Here is a 22,135-nt window from a genome sequence, read left to right on the forward strand (position 1 = left end):
TATATCTATAGGCAGTACAGAGCTCTTGAGTACTATAAATAACATGTTATATGAGGGGAACGAGGGGCTAAAGCTTCAAGCTATGACTAAACTACCCCTTACACCAGACTGCTTCTGGAGGGGCATGGAGCCAAACCGGCCCCTCGTAGAGACGACTCTTTTTGGAGAGGGGTATTGGGTCCTCCTTCAGAGCTTGTCTGGCCCATCAGATCTTATTGGGGGTTCACGTTTTAACACTATAAATAGTCCCAGATATCACATTCCGTGAGGTCCGATAACCGGCGTATGTAATGTCATTGGTTTTAAACACTAGAATAGGAGAAGTAGAGCTTAGATCTTGGTATTACAGATGTAGTCATCTTTATCTTGACTTTTAACACATTAAATACACAGTGGCACGATCCTTTAACTTGACTTTTTCAATGACTTTTCAATGACTTTTGTTGTGTCATATCACGCTGCAGTGAGTTATCAAGATAAAGATGGCTACATCTGTGTATTAAAGCCGCGTTACCGCTATTTGTGACAATTCAGACATAACAAAGCTCTGGGCCCCAATGAAAAATCTGTAACAGGGCCCCCACCTACATGTGTCTTATATAATACTGGTGTCTTATAATGTGGCAGAGGAGCCTTTTGGTCCTCTAAGGCACCGGTCCCGGGTGTGACTGCTACGCCCCTGCATTAGATGTGAGTCCCTACTCTAGCGACAGAGTGGGATCCCAAGTGGAGAGACCCCCCCCCGCCCTCTGCTAGTTAAAGCCTAAATCCACCAACCAAAACCTAAAAAAAAAACATCAGTGGTGACATTAGTTAACCCTTACTCTGCCTCATTCTAAAAGAGTCCCGGAAGCTGAGATATAGGGAGCTGTAGGGATCAACGCTAATAAACTTTATGTTAAAATGTCTCACCTTTATTAATCTCTGCTTTACTTAACATTCAAGGGCTAAAAACCCCATACTGGCCAAGTCCTGCTCACACAGCTTGGTTTTTGTTGCAATGTGTCTGTATAGGTGGGATCTATCAGCCCGGAGTACAGGACAGAAGCGAGATTTGTATTGCTGCTGTAATAAGCCCACTGAGTGATGTCCAAACTGAAACATTGTAACAAACACTCAGCTTTGCAAGCAGGGCAAGGTCAAGATGGGTTTTCAGGCTTTTACAGCAAGCAGAGATCTTGAAAACAATAAGAATTGAAAACACAAGAAGTTTTCGTTATAAAATGGTTACATTTAATTTACACAACACTGGGCGAGAACTTTATGTTTTCTTGAGCACTGAACAGCATATTACTTGCTATGTAACAATACAGAATAAGGGTTGTATCACTTCCTAAGATTGTTTGCCCATCAGGAGTCTGGGAAAGCTGGGTGACAACCCACTGTAGAGAGCTGTTAGCTGTTACTGAGCTTAGCTAGAAACAATGTAGCAAAGCTGAGATTGTAAATTGGCTCTATTTATGGGGGTTGCAGTTGCAGATTTCCATAGGACTGCAGGTAAACGTACAGGAGCGCCAACAAATCCGCCATGTATTGAGATACAGGCAATCCTTGCCCTCCGGAGAATAAATCTTGCTGGGTGAAGAGGTTTGTTACAGTTGTATCCAGTCTAGACAATCCTGTGTGAAGTTCACAACCTGGCCTCCAAACTGATACATTTTACCTGCACTGATACAATGTAACAAACCATCAGGATAGGAGAGAGACCTGTACTGCTGATGTATTTAGCTCACTGAGGATTGCATAGACTAGATACAAGGGTAGCAAATTGTCAGCTATAAAAAGTATTAGATCCTTACAGGTTTTGAGACTTTAGATATAAACAATAATGTTCCCATTCATTGACAGCAAGCACAGTTCCTGACAATGCTGAGGAGAGGATGAATTTATGAAGCGTTTTTTGCCAGTTTCATGGAGTAAAAAAAGTCGCACATTTTGGCGCACGCCATGTTTGCATTAAAATTTGCGACTTTCCTCGCCAATCTCCAGTTTTCAAAAGTGGCTACAAAAGTGGGTGTGTTTAAGCGGAGGGGGCGTGGCTAGCATATATATGAATACTAAAGATGAAAAAAGTTGTACATTTCACCGTAAGGCTGGGTTCACACTGAGTTTTTTTAAAAACTCGCCAAAAAACTGCCGAAAATGCCTCCCATTGATTTAAATGGGAGGCAGGGGCGGTTTTCTCCCTCGAGCGGTAAATCCGCCTCGCGGGAGAAAAAAGGGACATGCCCTATCTTCGCGCGATTACGCCTCTGACCTCCCATTGACATCAATGAGAGGCAGAAATAGCGTATTTCGCTGCGTTTTATGCCCACGGCGCTCAATGGCCGCAGGCAAAAAACGCTGTGAAAATCGGCGTGCAGGGAGAGGAAAATATGCCTGAAACTTCCAAACGGAATTTTGAGGCAAATTTTCCACCTGCAAAAAACGTTGTGTGAACCTGGCCTTAGGGTATGTTCACACGCAGTAGCAAAATACGTCTGAAAATACGGAGCTGTTTTCGCCTGAAAACAGCTCCTGATTTTCAGACCTTTTTTAACAACTCGCGTTTTTCGCGGCGCATTATACGGACGTTATTGGAGCTGTTTTTCAATGGAGTCAATGAAAAACGTCTCCAAAAACGTCCCGTCTTTTGACAGCGACGCGTAAAATTACACCTTGTGGGAACAGAACATCGTAAAAGCCATTGAAAGCAATGGGCAGATATTTGTAGGCGTAATGGAGCCGTTATTTCAGGCGTAAATCGAGGCGTAAAACGCCCGAATTACGTCTGAAAACAGTGCGTGTGAACTTACCCTTAGAAACCTGCAGACGTTTTGATTATACAATAGTTGCGTTCTATTTACATAAAACCGGAAAATCCCTTTAAATGGCTAATTCGGCTCTGCTACATCTTTAGCCCCAAGCCAGAACATGGCAACGATTTTAATTAGTCTGTGACTGTAGAAGCTTAAAATCTATAAGTCTCCTAATCAGAAATACTCACATGCTTATTCCTTTTAATACCAGCAGAACATTCTGTAACTCAGAGCAGAATTTAGTGCAGCCTCTTGTAATGTCACCACAACCCTGACCGGGCGCCGGCATCGCAGGACTTCATTACACCTCCTCTTATAACCCAGTAATCCGAACATCTCCGCATCTTATCTTCTAATATTAAAGTATCTCGGTGACTTAGCACAACGAGCCGTATTTATCTGATTAATATTCTACATTAACCTTGCAAATATGCTAATGAGCTAATTCTGCCGCTTCAACAAGTATGAAAGGAATCGCATTTGCATTTTTTTTGCATTATTAATACTTGAGGCTTCTTTTGGGGGTGGGGGGTGTTGTTATTTACACAGAGGACGAAGAAGTCTGGATATTACCAATGCAACGTATTGCCAGGAGGAACTATTGTGTCCTCTACAGTAGGGCTGGGCAATTAATTGTAAAATAATCAAAATAGTTATTCAGAGCAATTAATCAACATCATTTTGAGAATTTTGGTTTTAGCATTTTCTCCCGGTTTAAACTGTATCTGCATCTTCAGGACGCAGATACAGTTGAATCCAATGGTAGAGCAGGGAGCCGTAAGATCCCTGCTCTACCATCCACTATGCATGGCTGGATGCGAAGCAGTGACTTCATCACGTCGATCTGCCCTGTGCCGCACAGACCACAGGGACAGAGGGATCTCCCCCACTCCTCATTGGAACAGGATTAGGTGAGTATGTATATTATTATTTTTATCAGGCACTATTGGGGGCATCTGTGCGGGCATTATCCTGTCTGGGGTCAGTTATAGGGGCATTATACAGTGTGGGGGCAGCTATGGGGGGCATTATTCTGCGTGGGGTGCGGCTATAGGGCATTATACTGTGTGAGGGCAGCTATAGGGGCATTTTACTGTATGGAAGTCCGTTATGGGGGCAATATATTGTGTGGGTTCAGTTATAGGGGCTGGCAGGGGAGATACCATGATCACTAAGGTGAGATTGGGACTTTCTTGCCAGGTTCTTGCTCCTCGGTTTTTGGCTTAGACCATGTGTAGTAGGGTCCTTATCTGAGGTTAGTAATCATCTCTGCCGGTGGGTTGGTCGCCATCGTAGAGAGATGACAGAACGCCAAGGAGAAAGGGCAGAAAACCACATGGTTGGCGCTATCAGTCGGGTAGCTGGAAAGTCCGAGCTGCTAAGTGCCCCAGGAGTGGTGACCCTGGGGTGCTCAAACTCACTGCGGGCAGAAACCCACTGAGGGATGGCACATTTGCACGCACTTGTCTTTCACACTTCTGAGCACACACCTTTATTTTCCCGGCCTTCCGGCTGGGAAATGGGGAATTTTTATATCTGGTGGATGTCTAGGCCGCATCACAGCGCACATCCACTTAATATTGTGTTTTCACTGTGTGTTTGTCACAAGGATTTCTGGGATGCGGTGCCCTTTTGGGACCCTCCCGAGGTCTAGGGGAAAATGTGTGGCCATATGGTTCCGTTTTCACCTGCAACCCGGCCTCCCTTCTTCTTCTTCTTCAGAGGGGAGGCTCCAAGGTGGACACTGGGGTGGCAGCCCAGGTAGAAGCCTTGGAGTGTTGTTGGGTCTTTCTGCGCTTCGGTGAGGGAGGACCATTGATCCTCGATCCTCTTGGCCTATGGTTTTGAGGGTCGGGGAATGGTTCTCCTTTAGGAGAAGGCCTGCGATGGACCGCATCCTTTCCGCACTTTTTTGCACTTTGGGTGACAAAAAGCACGACTCGGCCTTTGGAAGAAGTGAACTTTTATCCCCCATCCGTCGTAAGTCGAGGTTAAATAAGGTTGGGTAAAATCTCTCTGTCCGTGCGATGGTTTTCAGACTCACACAATGATTTATTTTATTCTTGTTAAATGGAAGGAGCAAAAATAAAAAAGTAAGCGTCGGTGTAAGACATTGTGCAGCCCAGATGCAATCATCGCTCTGCGCTCTCCCGGCAGCCCTGGGCGAGGTAAGGATGATGATTAGCGGTGAGAGAGCCCTTGTGAACCTAATGGCTTCTTCTCCTTGCCTTCTGCCGGAGAGATTGCTTTCTCAGACGGTTTAATAATATACACTAAAAGCCGGCAAGTGCTGCCATAAATCAGGATGCAGTTGGAGTGGAAGGTACACAGAAAACGCTCCTCAAACTCCCCAAATAATAATTCAGTCCTCGCCGCTTCTCTCCCTCAGTCCTGAGATAATATCAATCCTCGGCCGGAATGATCACCCAGGTTGTCCCTGCCCCATCCGCAGACACATTCATTGCGGCGGGGAGCACTGAAGATCCCCCTGACGTCTTCTTCATTTCTTAATTTTTTTCCGGAAATTTTGATCTCCTTTTGAGACTTCGTCCCCATAATTTGAAGTGAGTCTTTTATGTGTTTTTTGATTGTTTTTTTGATCTTATAAAATGAAATTTTTAAGGGTCGAGAATCTCCAGAAAAAAAAAATATGACCCCTTTCTGGTGCATTAACAACTTTTCGTTGGTGTTGATAAAAAGGGTTGGGGGTTGCACCAGGCGTGACTCCTGTTGGCCACCATGAGGTGCTGTGATATATATTAGAGTAGGGAACCACTTGAATGTGGCCGACCAATTATTTTTTATCTTTTTATGACATGTAGACCTAACTTGAAGAAGTTTAATAGTGCCCATTGGGGAATATGGTGCAGCAATGCCAACAGCAGGTATGCCACGCTTCATAAATGTTCCCCAATATATCAGGTATGGGTTTTCATGATATACCAGATAGTCTTAAAGGGGCTGCACAGTTTGGAAAACCCATTCTCATACGCCCTATTAGGGAATTGTGAGATAATAGAGGGGGGTCCTCTGTTCAGGATCCTCATCTCTTGGTCAGAGTGGAGAGCGGTTATATAGAGCGTCTCTCTCCTGTATTACACAGACAACACATTGATATGAATGGACACTGTGTAATACTTTATTTCCCCTGTGGTGGCGCTGCAGGGAATTTGAACACTTACAGCCAGATAACGGTTGATCGCAGGGGGCCCTAGCTAAGCGACACTTTGGGATCAACTTATTGTCCAGGGATCTTTCCAACTAGCAGAGATTGTCCAAAGCGGAGAACATCTTTAATAGATCACTGTGGCGATCATCTGATCACTGCGGGTCTGGCTCCCAACAACCACACAAAACATCTTGTCAGGCATACATTTCCCCTGCAGCGGCCACGACAGGTGGAAATGTAGTATTACATGAAGGCTATTCAGTTGCTTGTTACCGCTCCCTCTAGGATGACACAAAATATATACTGTATATTGGTCAGCTTCGTTTTTTTGCTGTTTAACTATATGGGGCATTTGCTATATCTCCTACATGAACCCATTTCCCAAATGTGTGCACTATCCATGCGTAGGTCAAGCGTCATTCATTGGGGGCTCGACTGTGTGCCTGACTGATGTTTCCTATGTAGTGTATAGCACTGTATGTTTGTACTGTATAGTGGATGACACACGTGGGTGCTCGGGGGTGGTACCTATAGAAAGGCACTCTGTTGTACCCATGTTACCCAGCACTAGGGACACATCCTGATCTCCACAGTCACGGTTTGACTATGGAGCTTTTAAGCTTGTGTTTAATCAGCGGTCCATGTTTCTACGCCTTCGTGGTCCCATTTATTTTTTTGGGTGGGGGGGGCGGTGATCATTGATAGAAAATTTAGTCTAGAAAGTTATTTGACCCAAAGGAAGAAAATCCAAGATTCCTAAATAGGTCTGGACTAACTTTTTGTGTTGTCTTCTGTTCTATCTGGCTACTAGAAGGATCTAACTGGCTCCTTAAAGGTTTTGTCCAGGATTAGAAAGAAAAAAACTGCTTTCTTCAATGAACAGCACCACACCTGATCACAGGTCGTGTCTGGTATTGCAGGTCGGCTTCATTAAAGTGAATAGGGCTGAGCTGCTTTACCATACACAACCTGTAGACAGGAGTGGCACTGTTTCTAGAAGAAAGTAGCCATGTTTTTCTACTCCTGAACAATCCCTTTAAATTTGCCCCTGCCCTGAGATAAGCGGCATCTCTCCCCCTTCATAAATAAAAATCCCACGAGTAGTATGGGGATTATGTAGGTAGATGTACGCCGTACAATCTCCTGTCAATGATCATCTTCAGTTTTAGGACCACTGGGATGTAGGATGTATAGGTTGGGGGTCTTGAAAGAAACCCCAGAAAGATGTGAGGAGGGCGGAGCTGCAGGGCATGCTGGGAAATGGGCAATATATTGTATTTGGAGTCTGCTGAGCTGGACCTGAATGTGACGCTTCACCGGAGAAAGGAATTACTTGACTTATTCTCCAGCAGAATTGGAAGGATCCAGAATACAAAGACCATGGGGAGGGGGTCTTCACAAGAGAGGATAAGCAGCATCAGGGATGATGCGGGTGCCGCTTCTCTGCGAACATTGAGCAGATTATGAGTTAAATGGAAACTCAAGACTTGAAAAGCTACAAAGAGCCGCAGCGACTCGGCCTCCGCTGTGCAGCAGAATTTAATGCAACGTTTACATCTGAGGGACACGGTGTCCGCCGGCGTTACATCTGACTGCAATCTGCTCGCCCTTTCTAGATACAATGTAACTCCAGCTGAGCATGCCCATCCTCGCCCCGCACTACCACAACTCAACATGTGCGGCAGCCGGACCGCACGTCATACATTCACTGCCACTGTCCATGGCTGAACTTTATATAGTGCATGAAAGGGAAGAGCCTGCTGCCAGGTGACAATGACCTTATGTAGCAGAGCTGAGTGTTTCAGATGTAGCAGAGTGGAAGGAAAGGCACAAAGTCCGGGTGCTGCTGTAATGTCGTCTCCATGATTTCTGGCTTCTCTGAATTCACATTTTTATGAAACGTTCTGCAACTTTCTTATTTACTTTGTGCAAAAAGTCTTTACCATTTTGAAGATCACTGCTTGTTGTCAGTGAATGAGAACATTCTTGTTTATATACAGAGGCCGAAACTCATCAATGACTCATCGTTTTTATCGGCCGACACTCGTACCCTGTCGTGTGAATAGAGCCTAAGGGCATGACCACACATGGCGGAATTCCTCCGCAACTGTCCGCATCCATGCCGCACAGAATCTGCGTTGCAGATTCTGCTGCGGATCTGCACAAAATGTGCAGTACATTGATGCGGACTAGCTGCTGCGGACTGCGGGAAAAGTGCTTCCCTTCTCCCTATCAGTGCAGGATAGAGAGAAGGGACAGCACTTTCCCTAGTGAAAGGAAACGATTTTCATACTTACCGGCCGTTGTCTTGGTGACGCGTCCCTCTTTCGGCATCCAGCCCGACCTCCCTGGATGACGCGCCAGTCCATGTGACCGCTGCAGCCTGTGCTTGGCCTGTGATTGGCTGCAGCCGTCACTTACACTGAATCGTCATCCTGGGAGGCCGGACTGGAGACAGACGCAGGGAGTTCTCGGTAAGTATGAACTTATATATTTTTTTACAGATACATGTATATTGGGATCGGTAGTCACTGTCCCGGGTGCAGAAACAGTTACTGCTGATCGCGTAACTCTTTCAGCACCCTGGACAGTGACTATTTACAGACGTCTCCTAGCAACGCTCCCGTCATTACGGGAGCCCCATTGACTTCCTCAGTCTGGCTGTAGACCTAGAAATACATAGGTCCAGCCAGAATGAAGAAATGTCAAGTTAAAAAAGCAAGACGCATCCGCAGCACACATGACATGTGCATGACAGCTGCGGACTTCATTGCGGAACTTAGAATCTCCATTGAAGTCAATGGAGAAATTCCGCCATGAGTCCGCCACTGCTCCGCAACAGACAGAGCATGCTGCGGACACCAAATTCCGCTCCGCAGCCTCTGCTCCGCAGCGGAATTGTACGCATCGTGTAAACGAACACTGCTAAATTAAAGTGAAAGTCAATGGAGAAACGGCTCCGCTGCGGATTAACGCTGCGGAGTGTCCGCAGCGGAATTTAAGTGAAATTCCGCCATGTGTGAACCCGCCCTTAGTCCTTCTCACACAGCTGAGTGCTTGTTACAATGTATCAGTAAACATGGGAGCTATTAGCTTGGAGTCCAGGTCAGTAGAGATACGGCTGCTGCTGTGTTCAGCTCACACAGCATTGTCTACATTAAAAATATAAAATAAATAAGAAAAATGAAATCTGCGTAAGATTTGTGATTTGCGTGTTTTGTTACCGCTCGGCGCAGTCCGTGGCGGTGAAGACGTTGCTGTGAACAGTCTTCGCGTCTCTTGGGCCTCGGCAATTACCTTCCACTTTTCATAATTCCCATGCAGAGGAAAATGGAATCCCCCTCCGGCACACGATTATATAACCTGGAGACGGCCGCCTGCTCCCCTCTCAGCGTGTGATTGCGCTCCCACTGCCTGCGAAGGGAGAAATAGCATTTCCATATTAACAATGGCGCTGCCCGCTTCACCGCCCAGGATGCCGCCGTCCTGCCGAACACCATTTACCATTCATTCCTGTCTTCACCCATTCACCACCAAAGTCTAGAACATTCCCGATCTCATCACAATATATAAACATCAAATGACTCGTGTGTACGCTGGGAGCCTCCACTCTGAGCCTACATACTGACAGTCTCCACTCATCATTGTGCATCTCATACTAAATTCCGCCACCAGCCTCCATGGGACCATACTGACAGTCTCCACTCATCATTGTCCATCTCATACTAAATTCCACCACCAGCCTCCATGGGACCATACTGACAGTCTCCACTCATAATTGTCCATCTCATACAAAATTCCACCACCAGCCTCCATGGGACCATACTGACAGTCTCCACTCATCATTGTCCAACTCATACTAAATTTCACCACCAGCCTCCATCTGACCATACTGACAGTCTCCATTCATCATTGTCCATCTCATACTAAATTCCACCACCAGCCTCCATGGGACAATACTGACTGTCTCCACTCATCATTGTTAGTCTCCTCCTCATTTCTACCACCAGCCTCCATGGGACCATACTGACAGTCTCCACTCATCATTGTCCATCTCCTCATTTCTACCACCAGCTTGATTTACATCTTCACCTTCATCATTTTCATCCTCATCATCTTCATCATTTTCATCCTCATCATCTTCATCTTCACCACCATTATCTATATTTTTATTAACCCCTTCAGTATAAAGCTTTGCCTTTTTGTCTTCAGACCCTTTTATTTGAGCATATAAAACAAGTGGTCAGAATCGTTGTTATTTGCAGTTTTTCGCTGACACCACAGACACAAGCAGAAGTCTGCACAGCAGAGCTCACACAGCGGAACTAATAACCCCGACACAGCGCGTTCCAGCATTGCGAGCACTACATACAGTCTGCCCCCCATAATACTGACCTCCTCCTGATCATCTCTCCGAATAGTATGGCCATAAATAAAAAAACATCCCTCCCCAGCAGATAGAAGTCTTTGAGTCGCCCCCTACTGGCAGGTTGCTAATATTTCTATTATTAATATATTATTAGTAATTACTTTATACATTTTCACATTGGCCACGAGTCAGAAAAGTGCAACTCAAGGACATGTTGGAAAATTGCTTTGAGATTGACCAATGGGAATGGAAAGGTGCAGGGGGGGCTCAGAATAGTAATCGCTTTACCTGTGTCAGTCTTCACTTTCGTTCCGGAATTATATTCCAGAAGATTTTGTATTAATGTATGGATTTATTGGGTTTATCATCTGCAGTTTATGGGAACCCATGAATAGTTTTTGGAGTGTCTTTGGATTTAGGATGAACGGGGGTGGGGTGGGGGGGCAGACTTTTTTCCTTGGGCGATATCATCCATTTAATGGTAATCTAGACGCGCTGCTTTATGAAGAAAGTCAGGCTTAATTAAGGCCACGGCGGCCGCGGTTCAGACTCTTCGCTTTACCGTTTGCATTTGAAAAGATTTCGATTTAATAATTTATCGACACTCAAAGGCGGACGACATTTAAGCAGATGGGACTTTCATCCTGAATCAGAATGTGGCGCGTACGTCGGCATTATGAATTTATATAATATCACAGAGCCGGGTCCCGCACTTTGAGGAGAGCAATGGACTAACCAAGGACTAACAGCTGAGGGTCCTGGTCAGGTTACATTCATTCTGCATAGGGCTGCGGGGGAGGGGAATACATAAAGCAAATCCCCTTACAATCCCTAAACCCCCAGTAAGTCCTCCAGTCGTATTCTGTCAAGTTGATTGGCCGTTCCGTAGTCAGGAAAAGCTGGATGACAAGCCTTTTATACGCCATTACATCACCCATAGTAGATTTACCCTCTAGTTCTATAGAAAGTCGCAGACAATGTATTCCGATATTAATATGCCCAATGACAAACTCAACTCTGCTACATTATTGCTTGTTAGTTAAAGCAACACTCCTGGCAAAACTGATACATTGTGTTATGCCTATGCATGAGGGGGTGGAGCATGACACATGGTTTCTCTCTTTGGTTCTTTTGAATCTCTGTGTCATGCTCCGCCCCCTCTGGCCTGCACTTGGAATAACAATGTTGCCTGGAGTGTTCCTTTAAATCTGTCAACTATATTGCCACCCAGCTTTTCCAGAAACAGATATAATTAAAAAATCAACTAAAATGTATATTTACTGCGATGTATCAGAAGATAATGACATCCGATAATAAATAATAAAAATAATAGGGGCGTAAAATGAAACGTCCGTCGGTACAGGAGGGTTTGTAGCACTTATGTCCCAATCGCCCTAAATAAAAGCTTTTCTCTCCGGAGAGGTTGCGGTGACAGTCAGAGCCGGCAGCACGTAGCACAAATGACAGGTTTTCTGGAGGACGTGCGAGCTCGGAAGCGGGAAAACGGTGACCCCGGCACATCACAGCCGAGCACTCTCACCTCTCACCACTTACTGCTAAACTCTTCATTTGCTGCCTGGTTTATAGATATGATTTTCTCATTCTGCCCTTTATTATATAGGATTGCACTTCTTTCCTGTTCCGTAGACTCCGGGTGTATCTACTATAGAGGACGTAGACTGCGGCGCTGCCTTGTGGGCCATGAGATGGGCGGCCCAGAGCCTGGGGCAAGTCTTTGTAGTGGCAGGATGGCATAGTCTCTGCGGGGGTGGGATATTCGGAGTGGGTGGGTTTCAAGTATTAGTGGAGCTGATAAAAGACTTTCCCATTTTGGAGCCCTGACCCTTTAGTCTGCGCCTCCACATAAAATCTAAAGCTGTCGTGGAAAACTGGTGGCCTGCCCTCTATAGGGGACATATGGCTGTATGTGGGGGGGGGGGCACAAGAGACTAGACTCTATATGGGAGACCAGCTACACTCTATATGGGGATATGGTTACACTTGGTGGGATTTGGCGGCACTCGGGGGCACCTGAGACTGCTCTCTAAATGGGGGTGACATGTTGGACTCTATATATAGGGGCATATGGCTGCACTTGGGGGGGGGGCACGTGAGGGTGCACTCTAAATTGGTTGGCATATTGGACTCTATGTAGAAGCATACGTCTGCACCAAGGGCCAATTCTAGCTTTTCTGCTTCCTCAGGCGAAAATTGAAATGGCACCCCCCCCCCCAGATTTTGATTGACATGCCCCTGGCTATTCTACATCACTAGCAGCCTTCTCCAACTCTTGCGGATGCGCTGTTGCCTTGTACTGGCATGCGCGGTGCAGCCGGGCAGAGTCCGTGCAGTAATACAAGGCAATGGCGCATCCGAGAAAGTTGAAGGAGACTGATAGTGATGTAGAACAGCCAGAGGGATGTCAATCAAGCGTGGAAAGTCGGGTTTGGAGGCAGGACTATGACTCTTCAGATAGTGGCACCGACCCATGAACCTTTAATGAGTAATTAGCATATATCGTGCACCGTTTTAAATATTGATTTTATAGATTTTGCTGCGTCTGAAAAAACATACAAGGGAATGTTTGGACATATTGTCAGGTCATGTATTACCGATGGTGGTAGATCAAGGGGTTAAAACTACCTGACCGGTTCCCATGAAATATACAATGAGCTGAAAACAATTCCATCCGCCCTGTCATTTTGTTATTATAAATATATCCTATATAACTACAGCTCCAGAACCAAGCTCTGACGTATACGGCTGGAGAACCAAGTTCAATACATACATACAGCACTAGAACAAAGTTTAGTACATATATACAGCACCAGAACAAAGCTCATATATATATATATATACAGCACCAGAAACAAGCTCATACATATATGCAGCACCAGAACAAGCTCAATACATATATACAGAACCAGAACATAGCTCAGTACATAAATACAACACCAAAACCAAGCTCAGTATATATATATACATATATATATATATATATATATATATATACAGCACTAGAACCAAGCTCAGTACATGTATACAGCCCCAGAACCAAGCTCAGTGTCATGCCCATGGCCATGGGCGGTCAGGCTCACTCACCTCCTGATGCCAGCAGCCATGGAACTGTGGAACCCCCTCAGGAGACGCCAGCGCTCATTTCCACTTTTTCCGGCCGGGTCCCGTAGGGAGCGCGCGCACGCTCGTGCCCGCTCTTAAAGGTTCAGCGCAAGCATCTGAAATTAGTAAAAAATTAGCCCATGAGTACCCTGGACTATAAGAGGGGCCCAGCCCCTTCCTGCCTTGCCTGAGCCTTTTTGTCGTTACCCTAGTTTGTCTATGCAAATGGTCTCCTAGTGTTTTCCAGTTCCCAGTGTTTCCCGTTCCTACTACCTGTAACCTGTATCCCGTACTATCCTGGTCAAGTGCCGTGCTGAGCTGAAGTTGTGCTGTGCTAAGTACCACACCTGCCCTGCTACTTCACGCCTGGCGCCTGCCTGCTGCCTAGTCCCAGCCGAGCTTGTCTTGCTACTGTCTGAGCAACCACAGGTACACTATATAAACTATAGACTGTGACCTGTTGGCCAGCTGCCATACCGTCAAGGCCCAGAGGGTCCACGTACCCAACGTGACACTCAGTACATATATGCAACTCCAGAACCAAGCTCAGTACATAAATACAGCACCAGAACAAACACTGCTCAATTTAGTGCAACCCTTCTGTATAGGTTTGTACGGCGTAAAAGGAGTTGATCTTTCACAAAAAAAAAAATCATAATCATACCACCGATCATCTCGCTGCAGATCATACAGTGACTACAGTACTGATTAGAGGCAGAATAAACATTTACATTAAGTGACTCACCGGTGATGTCTCAGATTCTTGTTCTTTTCTTTTCCATCCGATCCAGACCTCTATGATGACTTCTCCCGGCCACGACCCATTTCTGCAGTTTTCCACTCAGATGTCTTCAGCTTCTCACTTTTCAAACATTTCTGCACCTATAAACGAAGATAAAATTCTCATGATGCAACACACTGTACCCCTTAATATAATAGCACCATACACTGTGTCCCACACACACAGTGCCCCCTGTAGATAGTGCCCCCATAGATCCCCCTCTAGACAGTGCCCTCCATAGATAGTGCCCCACAAAGATTCCCCTGTAGATAGTGCCCCACATATAGTTCTCCCTGTAGATAGTGCCCTACATGTAGCCCCCTGTAGATAATGCCCTACATATAGCCCCCGCTGTAGATAGTGCCCTACATGTAGACCCCCTGTAGATAGTGCCTCACATATAGCCCCCTGTATATAGTGCCTCACATATAGTCCCCTGTATATAATGCCCCACATATAGCCCCCTGTATAAAGTGCCTCACATAGCCCACTGTATATAGCCCCCCACTGTAGATAGTTCCCTACATATAGCCCCCTCTATAGATTGTGCCCAATATATAGCCCTCCGTTCCTGTAGATAATGCGACGCACACTTTTTAAAGAAAAAAACAATTTCACATACTCACCTTGATCCCATTCCCACGCCGTCCTGTGTCACTGCAGACCTGCTCTCTTCTGAGCAAGTCTGCTGGGGCTGAACGATGCAAGCGCCATGATGACATCATCGCGCCGCTTGCATCATTGAAAGGCGCTGATTGGCAGGGCAGAATTACTTGCCCCACCAATCATTGCCTTCCAATAACGGTAGCGGCGTGATGAAGTCATCGGGCCGCTAGCGTCGCAGAAAGGTGCTGATTGTCATTCTGTCCTGCCAATCTGCGTCATTGTGTGCCCGGCCATTCAGCGCTTATACATGTAATTGTACCTGCATTCTATAGACACAGGTACAATTAGTGCAGGAGGGGGTGGCGGCGGCGGCTGGTTTCAGTTGCCACCCCCTCAGAGAGGCAGCAGGTCTTCATGAGTGGAGATTACAGGTGTGATGGCATGAACCGTCACCAGTAGAGCCCGCTATTATTCATTTATTTTGTTAAGACCTAATGTAAACATTAACCATAGAGGGGACCCCACAGCAGAAATCAAAATAGCGGCCTCTAGTGGCGATGGTCCATGCCATCACAGCACCTCTTATCATACGTTAGGAAGGTCTAGTCCCAAAGGTTATAGGGACCCATAACTATTTTAGGAACACCTATATATGTAATTACTGTCTAGTTTCTGTGCAGGGGCGTGCACTAAAGGGGAGGGAGCTAAAATGTGTAGGTCCTCAATTAGCTCCACCAATGATTGGCTCCCACCCTCTCCCAAGGCCCCACCCCCGCATAGAGTATACAGTATACACTTAAAGGAATCATAAATAAAAAATTTCCAAAAATACGGGACTCTGGGACATGTACTGAACCACAAGCACTGGAGAAATATTCTCTTTGTAGGGATATTATTAACAATAGTTCCTTCTCCTTGTAAGAAGTTGTGACAGAAGTTCAGTACTATGAATAAAGCCTTGGGAGTGGGTGGGTGCAAATCATTGGTGGAGCTGATTTGGGACCTCTTTATTTTTTTAATTTAAATTGTATTATTTGCCCAGCGAGCGCCAGGCATCAAAAAATTGTTAGAAACTCATAATTGTTCCTCTTCCCGGAAATCTTTAGTAAAAGGCAAATGATTTATTCGATCTGAAGAGAAACCAGAGTAGAGGACCACTTTATTTTGGTTCCCTCCCCCTTAAGTGTACGCCCATGAATAGAATCCAGAGAATAACACCAGACACTGTTCAGCCATAACATCTAAACCACCAGCCTAATATTTTGTAGTCGCCTTTGTGCCGCCAAAACAACTCTGCTTGTCGAGGCACGGACACCACAAGACGTCTAGAGGTTCCTGTGGTCTCTGGTACAAGACGTCAGCAGCAGATCCTGTAAGGTGTGAGGTGTGGCCTCCAGGGATCGGACTTGTTTTTCCAGCACATCCCACAGATGATCGATCCGATTGAGATCTGGTGAATTTGGAGACATCCTGAAGTCTTTGTCATGTTCCTCATCATTCCTGGACAATGTCTGCAGCGTGGCGGGGGCATTATCCTGCAGTGTGATGGGGGCATTATCCTGCAGCATGGCAGGGGCATTATCCTGCTGACAGAGGGCACTGCCATTAGGGAATAGTGCTGCCATGAAGGGGGAACTTGTCTGCAGCAATGTTTAGGTCGGTGGGACGTTTCACCTCCACACGAATGTCAGGATACAAGGCTTCCCAGCAGTACATTGTCCAGATCATCACCCTGCCCCCGCCAATTGTCTCCTTCCCATAACGCATCCTGGTGCCATCTCTTCTCCAGGTAAGTGCCGCACACGCACCCGGCCGTCCACATGATGTAACACGTGATTCATCAGACCAGGCGCCTTCTTCCATTACTCCATGCTCCAGTTCTGTTAATCCTGTGCAACTACACAGCCCCATATACAGAAAGCTGCGATGCTCTGCGTGTTCTGACATCTTTCCATCATAGAGTAGCAGGAGTAATTTGTGGTACAGGAGCTCTTCTGTGGGATCGGACCAGGCAGGCTAGCCTTCAATCCTCATGGACATCAATGAGCCTTGTGCGCCCATGACGCTGTTGCCGATCACCGGTTGTCCTTCCTTGGAACACTATTGGGAGGTACTAACCACTACATACTGGGGACACCCCACAAGACCGGGAACACCCCACAAGACCGGGAACACCCCACAAGACCGGAAACTCCCAACAAGACCGGAAAACACCTCACAAGACCGGAAACACACAACAAGACCAGCCGTTCTGGAGATGATCTGACCCAGTCGTCTACACATCACAATTTGGTCCTTGTCAGAGTCGCTCAGATTCCTCCACTTCTCCATTTTTCTGCTTCCAACATCAACTTCAAGAACTGACTGGTCACCCGCTGCCGAATATCCCCCCGCCCCTTGTCAGGCGCCATTGTAACCAGATCATCAATGTTGTTCACTTCACCCATCAGTGGTTTTATGTTATGGCTGATCGGCGGATATACGAGTTCTGCAGTGGGGCTCAGTAACATTAGGTTAGAATCAAAAATTTAATTTCTTAGCTATGGAGTAGGCTCAACAAGGACTAGATATTTCTGACTTGGGAATAGAGGTGTTATGGCCGGTACCATTATGAGTAGAGGCTCTGGTCTTATTTGGCCCCTCTTTGTACACCCTTGCTGGGAATCAAACAAAATGAGAAGGTCCTAAATCAGCTCCACCAATGATTGGCACCCATCTATTCCCAATGCCCCACCCCCACACATATACCCTTCTTCTGAATCACACGTCAGAATTCTAGAAGACTGAAGGATTCTGGGAAATACAATAAATCACTGGCATAATCTTCTCTTCGCAGTGACTTGAGTTACCTTACGAGAGTTTCTTATTTTAGTTCAGAGTTTTCACAGAAGTTCAGTACTAATGATTACATTAATGCCTTTAGAAGTATGAAGAATAAAGCAGCGACTGTCAGGGCGCTCGTAGTAAATTGTCCCTCTTTCCAAGATTGCACGTGAATAATTGAACAGAAATTGGACATTTTACAAACATTTTCTATCCCCCCTCCCCCACCCGCCAAAGCTGCTGCTATTTATCTCCCCATCATAAGAAAACTGTGATCATTTCTCCGAAAATCAAACAGCGATGTGTCAGAATAAAAGTAAAAAACGTTTCATCCTCCTAGCTCCACCTGTACAGGCCGATGTTTTTTAATAGACTCACGCGTTTTTCTTCTCAGCGTCTTCGCACTTTGATTAATAGGGAAATACCGTCATCAATATCGGACACGTTACACGATGAAATCAACAGTCAAAAAGATAAATTAGAAGATCGGAATGAGATATGAATATTGGAGACAAAGAAATATTGTGTCGTCGGATTACCATCTCCATATTCTGCATTCGCTGGGATATTGTTCCTCTTCTCTATTTTGCTTCTGTTTGTCATCGATTCTCTTCCGTAAGACCAGGCAAAAAAAAAAGTCTCATGGTGGAGAGTGTGAATGAGAGCCCAGCAAGTCCTGGCACTATAAGTGGTGATGACCTCGTAAGTTGACCATAGACAGGACCATTTCCACTGTTTTCCCAGTTTCCTTCATTTATTGGTCACGTTCTTTCACCCAACACTCCAATGGACGACTCTGTGTATGTTGGTCTTCCCGTTGGTTTGTTTGGCCAGTCTATGTCATCATCTGAAGTTTATACTATGAATGGCTGATAGGACCTTACAAAAGAGCAGCTACGGGGGTGGTCTGATGATTTTTGTCTCTATGGTCGAATTTAACCGTAAGGTCAAAAGTACAGTATGGCTAGCCAAACAGCGAAATGCGATTTAGTTTTTTTTAACTTATGGAGTTGTCCCCCAGAATGACGATCTTCATAGAGGAACCATGAACAAGTCATACAAATAAAAACCTGTCTGAAGTCACTATTGTATGGTCCAGCTTTAGAAAATGGATTGGTCGACTATCTGTTGGTTTGCATCTCATGTCTATGGTGACCTCACGATGCTCATATATAGGCAGCTGACTAATCAACTAACGGGCCAAATAAAAGCTTCATTAGCATCTTCAAAATGTGACCTTTAGAATTCACTACAGCTTATCTTTGACTTTGTGGTCTTAATATAGCCAGAGAAACTGTTCCGGGGCATATGCCTTGGGTGCTAATTGCCGGGGGGACGCCAAGAAGCTACTTTGCCTTGGCAAGGGTCTATAGATACAGGGCTAGGGCAGTGAATGGAAACTTTGCCCCGGGTGAAGGAAAGTCTAGATATGGCTATGGCTTGATTTTGATTTGCTACTTTGTCTCTGACCAGGGGTGTAACAAGTAACCATGAGGTCCCATAGCAAAACTTTAGAATAGTGGCCCCCTCTACCGTGACCGTCTTCAGTAGCGAATTTAGAATTCGAAAAGCTTGATTTTTTTTTGGGGCTTCCTGATGCACAAGGATAATGCAGAAAGTGATGTCATAGTACAGGGATAAAGCCCACAGTGATGTCACCGCATAAAGATAATACACACTGTAATGTCATAGTAAAGCGATGCCACAGAAGAGGCATAATGCGCGCAGTAGGGGTTACTATGTGGCTCCATAGAATAGATCACATTACATTCTCCATGCTTGTCATCACTAACTCCACCTTACCTCTGTGTAGAGTTGTCCCCGCTAAGCTGTCGGGACCTATAGAAGCTGCTATGACTGTTACTCAGGTAGTTACACCAATTCCTCTGACCTTGGCCTGATTCAGACCCCACAACCCCATTGTGCAGAGAACCGACATGGAGCTGGATCGGACAGCAGTGAGTAACACTCCCCCAAAAAAATGGTACAAACTAGTGTCTATCAATGTATATTGTGTCCTCATGGGTGTGACCAGAACCTCATGGGCCGTCCATATGAAAGAGAACATGAGATAACCAGTAAACCTGGCTGTAGCTCTAATCTGTGTCAAGGAGGTATTCGGGGATATAATCCAACATTGACCCCTTCGGGTTATTAACTATGGCACACGATTTGTTCAGAATGCCGTGTTTTCTGTCGTAAATGCGCCATTTTTCCTGGCACAGGATGATTATAGCATGAGCCACATTGTTATTAGACAATCTATTTTGTATCGTCTCCTCCATGGAGTAGATAACGGCCGTCGCAGAGTGATCCGGCAACACAAGGCTACACGTTAAGCCTCTCCTGTCACTCACTCGTATTATGAGCAAATTAATCTCTCCATCTGCAGATTAAATGTAATTTCTTATCACGATAGAAGATGTTTCACCTGCAACAAATGGCTATCTGCATTTTAATCAGGTTGTGATTCTCATTCCCCCCCGCCCCCGCCCGAGACGGATAATTAAATTGTATTTTTCTGCCTTTAGAGGACTTAAAAAATGAAATTGGTGAGACAGGAAAACTATTATCCCCCGTATCTGTAATTATAACATATTTAATCTGCTTGCCATTAGGACCTATAGCATCATCAAACCTGTGAAGTCGCATGGATCCGACCGATTGTATAGAAAAAAATAATTTCTCACCAAGATACATGTCTCCTCACTAGATTTACTTACTAATTCCTAAGGGGGAAGGGTGATGGGAAGGATTATGGGTAAAAAAAAGACTTATTGTTAAAGACAAATATTGCAAAGACTCAAGGGAAAGAACACAATGAGCGGTAAGGAGGGTGGAAAATATGATGTATGTGAAGATGCTCATTGTTCTACTCAAGAATGACATACAACCTATAAGATACAATAGGATAAAAAGAAGAAATGTTCAAAGACTTGAAACCTAAAATACTGGAGGATTCTATGCAAAGTCTCTGAGTCATTTTCATGTGTGAAATGTAAAATCAAAGTTATATTCTTGTATATAGGGGCAGTATTATAGTAGTTATATTCTTGTATATAGGGGCAGTATTATAGTAGTTATATTCTTGTATATAGTGGCAGTATTATAGTAGTTATATTCTTGTATATAGGAGCAGTATTATAGTAGTTATATTCTTGTATATAGGAGCAGTATTATAGTAGTTATATTCTTGTATATAGGAGCAGTATTATAGTAGTTATATTCTTGTATATAGGAGCAGTATTATAGTAGTTATAGTCTTGTATATAGGGGCAGTATTATAGTAGTTATATTCTTGTATATAGGAACAGTATTATAGTAGTTATATTCTTGTATATAGGGGCAGTATTATAGTAGTTATATTCTTGTATATAGGAGGCAGTATTATAGTAGTTATATTCTTGTATATAGGAGCAGTATTATAGTAGTTATATTCTTGTATATAGGAACAGTATTATAGTAGTTATATTCTTGTATATAGGGGCAGTATTATAGTAGTTATATTCTTGTATATAGGGGGCAGTATTATAGTAGTTATATTCTTGTATATAGAGGGCAGTATTATAGTAGTTATAGTCTTGTATATATGGGCAGTATTATAGTAGTTATATTCTTGTATATAGGGGCAGTATTATAGTAGTTATATTCTTGTATATAGGAGGCAGTATTATAGTAGTTATATTCTTGTATATAGGGGCAGTATTATAGTAGTTATATTCTTGTATATAGGGACAGTATTATAGTAGTTATATTCTTGTATATAGGGGGCAGTATTATAGTAGTTATATTCTTGTATATAGGGGCAGTATTCTAGTAGTTATATTCTTGTATATAGGAGGCAGTATTATAGTAGTTATAGTCTTGTATATAGGGGCAGTATTATAGTAGTTATATTCTTGTATATAGGGGCAGTATTATAGTAGTTATATTCTTGTATATAGGAGGAAGAATAATAGTAGTTATATTCTTGTATATAGGGGCAGTATTATAGTAGTTATATTCTTGTATATAGGGGCAGTATTATAGTAGTTATATTCTTGTATATAGGAGGCAGTATTATAGAAGTTATATTCTTGTATATAGGGACAGTATTATAGTAGTTATATTCTTGTATATAGGGGCAGTATTATAGTAGTTATATTCTTGTATATAGGAGGCAGTATTATAGTAGTTATATTCTTGTATATAGGAGCAGTATTATAGTAGTTATATTCTTGTATATAGGAGGCCGTATTATAGTAGTTATATTCTTGTACATAGGGGGCAGTATTATAGTAGTTATATTCTTGTATATAAGGTGCAGTATTATAGTAGTTATATTCTTGTATATAGGAGAAGTATTATAGTAGTTATATTCTTGTATATAGGAGCAGTATTATAGTAGTTATATTCTTGTATATAGGGGCAGTATTATAGTAGTTATATTATTTTATATAGGGACAGTATTATAGTAGTTATATTGTTGT

General features: G+C 44.2%; 1 non-coding gene across 1 annotated transcript; it reads right to left on the bottom strand.

The window, feature by feature from the left end:
- Nucleotides 1-15,878: 15,878 nt before the first annotated feature.
- Nucleotides 15,879-15,993, bottom strand: LOC142747796 (U5 spliceosomal RNA). The gene has a single exon (XR_012882035.1). It is a non-coding gene; the product is annotated as a U5 spliceosomal RNA (small nuclear RNA).
- Nucleotides 15,994-22,135: the final 6,142 nt, after the last annotated feature.

The sequence above is a fragment of the Rhinoderma darwinii genome, chromosome 2 (assembly GCF_050947455.1).
Source record: "Rhinoderma darwinii isolate aRhiDar2 chromosome 2, aRhiDar2.hap1, whole genome shotgun sequence".
Lineage (NCBI taxonomy): Eukaryota > Metazoa > Chordata > Amphibia > Anura > Rhinodermatidae > Rhinoderma > Rhinoderma darwinii.